This window comes from Letharia columbiana, assembly GCF_014066305.1.
Source record: "Letharia columbiana isolate WasteWater2 chromosome Unknown Sc0000017_s0, whole genome shotgun sequence".
Classification (NCBI taxonomy): Eukaryota; Fungi; Ascomycota; class Lecanoromycetes; order Lecanorales; family Parmeliaceae; genus Letharia; species Letharia columbiana.
This window is the reverse complement of record NW_023501057.1, coordinates 451,283-455,112: the sequence shown is the minus strand read 5'-3', so window position 1 is coordinate 455,112 and position 3,830 is coordinate 451,283.

The following is a 3,830-nucleotide window of genomic DNA, read 5'->3' as shown; positions in this document are numbered from 1 at the left end:
TAACTCGAATTACGATAGTAATTATCGCTATACTTACGACGATATTCTCATATATTTTATATTTTAATTAACTTAAGTTTTTCGATAATTAATTACTTCTTAATATTAAGCTCTAGAAGTCGATAGCGTTAGACTTAAATTAAGTTTATAAAGCGAGAATCTTCGTCTATAGATGAAGAGTTATTAAGTATAACGCTTTAACGATTATTATTTTCATTAATAGTATAATTAGAATTTTCATAGATATTAGAATTAATATTATAATCGCTTAATTATATAGTAAACGTATTTTAACGAGAGTTATCTATTAGATTAAAAACGTCGCTAGTTAGTTATAATAGAATATTTCTACTTTATAAATTAATAGAATTAGCTCGCGAGTTACTTATTATAACTAAATTAAATAATTTCATATAAATAAAGTTATTAGAACTATAAAATAGTAAGGCTTCTTTTAATAAAACTGTGTAATAGCTATATAATTACGAGATTTAGATATATAGTTAATAGAATAAATAAATTAGTTACTAGGTAAACTAATAACTAAAGAAAGAAGAAGGGGAAAGAGGATTTATAAGTATTTAAGACTTTGCTAAGCATATTGAATACTCGCTCTAGCTACGTAGCTTGCAGTCTAATAAGCGACGTAAGCGAGTCTATTAGTTCGCTTCGAGTACTTCTACTCTTACATATACTTACTTAAATAGAAAGTTAATTCCTTTAAACTTTAAATTATCGAGAATAAACTATAAGTAATTACTAAGCTCTTATTTTCGAAAACTCTTTCTAAATTAAAAACTTACTTAAAAATAATAGATTAATTATATAATTATATTATTAACTATATTATTATAATAAAGCCTCTTTAAAATCGAAAAATTATAATACTTACTATATCTCCTAGAGTTAAATAAAAAAAAAAAATTTTACTTCTCGCTTCGTACTTGGCCTATTAATTAATATTAAGAAAACTTCTTTTTAAGCGCTATAGCGAGCATTATCGATCTTATTATTTTTAATTTATTTTAATAATAAGATTATACTTTACGTAAATCTTAATATTAATAAATTCGAGTTTAGAGTTATAATTTACTATATTAAAGAAGAGCTTATTAATAATTACTCTAAACGCTCTTAAGTTCAGCTAATCTTATTCTTAAATCGCTTTCTTAAGAATATCGAAATAAGATATTAATCTATAAAACTCGAAATCGCTAGAATTATATAGATACTTCGAAAAATAAGATATATAGTTAAATGAGCTTCGAAGATAGTAATCTATATAAATTATAACTTCGCTCTTAATATTTTTAAATAGATATCTCTATCTACGTCTTTAATAACTAAATTAAATCTTTATTTTATTTAAATATCGAAATTTATTTAGCGTTTTCGAAATCTCGAGTTTTATTATAAATTAAGAAGGGAATATATCGTATTAAACGCCTTATTAAAACTTTTAAACTTCGCTATTATTAAGATAATAGCTTTTAATTAAAATACTATTAAGAAGCTTAATACTTTATATAACTACGTTTATATCGCTATTACTCTTATAAAACTAAGCTTAAAACTATATTAATAAATTCTTAAAAATTATTAGAAGAATTTAGAATAATATAAAATCTTAGAAACTCTTAACTTTAATAATTAAGCCGGCGAGAATATTACTTCTCTTTCTTTTTTCTAAAATAGTAACGATCTTATATAGAAAGTCGATATATTAATTAATAATTATGCTTTTACGCCGAGTTAACTCTATATATTACTCTTCTATATATAAATCTTTTTTAAAGTTACTTACTTTAATTAATTCTATTATATTAAATTTATTAAATATTATAAAAGTATATCTCGCTAATAATATATATATAGTTTTACACGCTAGCTACGAAAGTATATTTAATACTATTCTTAATATTAGCTCTATTAAATATCTCGATATCTACTATATAAATCTTTATAGCCTATTCTTACTCTATTTATATTATTTTATATCTTAATAATTAATTTTATTCTTATCTTATTAACTTCTATTAAAGGCTATAACATAATTATATTCATTATTAATAAATTTTCTAAAAGAATTATATTAATTTCTAATAAGTTAACTTTTACTATCGAGGATTAAGTATATTATCTACTTCGACGACTTCGAAAAATTAATTAGAGATTATCGAAGTAAATTATTTTAGATTATAATCGCAAGTTTCTTAATAAATTATAAAAGACTCTTTTTATTAAGCTAGGCGTTAAATTATTATACTTAATTATTTATTATTTATAGATTAATAAATTTAATAAATATACTAACTAGACTATTAAGATTATTATTTACTTTTAAATATCTACGCTTAATAATATTATAGTTTAATTAATTATAATTTCAATTATTTAAATAAGCTATAATAATATTATCTCTACTTTTTTAAGTAAATCTCTAAATAAAGTTTTCTATAATTTCTTATTAAATTAGTTATTAAATCTCGACGTCTATAAGAAATAACTAATATTAAAAAATATCGCTTATCTAGAAGTATCGAATACTATCGCCTTTACTTAGATAAATTTAAAGTTTTACTATAATTAATAATATTATTCTTAATTCTTTTATATAAGTAATTATATATTTCTACGACTATATCGTAATTATAATATTTTAACTACTTAATTTATTAAAAGAAAATATAATTTATAATTTATTAATTTCTTTAAAGTTCTCGAATAAGTCGAGCGTCTTATCTATCGATTAGATATTTCTAATAATTAAAGAGTATATTCGATTTTTATTATAATATAATTAAAGATATATTCGAATTTCTAAATCGATTTATATACTCGATTATAGTCTCATCTTAACGAGTTATCTTCTATCTTCGTTAAAGATAATATCGAGATTTTTAAATTCTAGAAACTCGATTAACTTCTAAATAAGCGCGTTATCGCTAAAGAGAGAGATTTTATTATAAAATATCTTATTAAATAAAAAGAATATAGGTTATAGTATAATAAGTAGATAAATATAAAGAATCTTAATAATATTTAGAAATTAATTTAGAACTATAAGAATAAGTATATCGATGTTCGTGAAATCGAGGAAGTATCGTATTCTACGCCGTAAGAAACGATAACTCAACTTCTAAAAGAAGCTTTAAAACCTTCTAGAAGTATCGAGAAAGCACTATATTCCCCGTCGTAAGAAACGATAATATCTTAACTTCTAAAAGAAGCTTTTAGAAGTATCGAGGAAGCATCAAATTTCACGCCGCTAAAATCGACGACTCGACTCCTAAAAAAAACTTTAAGATCTTATTTAGAAATATCGAATCGCGACGGGAAAGCTATTTCTTTAAGTTCTCGTCTATTATCGAAAGAAACTTCGAGATCTTATTTAAAAACGTTAGATCTTCGGTCGGAATAGAGATTAATAAGAGTAAAAATTTCGGTTAGAAAATTAGTTTCTCTCGTTAAGAAAGTAGTTTTCTAAGAAAGTAATATTATGTAGAAGTAAGCGGATCGCGAATATCTAAATAAGAGCTTTTCTCGCGAGAAACCCGATTTCTAGAAATTTCTATCTTATCTATTTTGAAAGCTATATCTTACTTATTTAAGTAATCTTTTCTTCTTCTACCTTACTTATCAACGAGAATATTACTTTCATTTTTTATTATCGATATCTTATTAGAGATTGCTAAGAAAGGCCTTTCGTCAAGTAAGACTTAATAAGAAATTACTTACTTAGAAAGTAGTTTCTTTATTAATATAATTAATTAAGTTATATTACATTAATTAGATTATTACTTCTAATAGTCTTTATATAAATTCTCGAT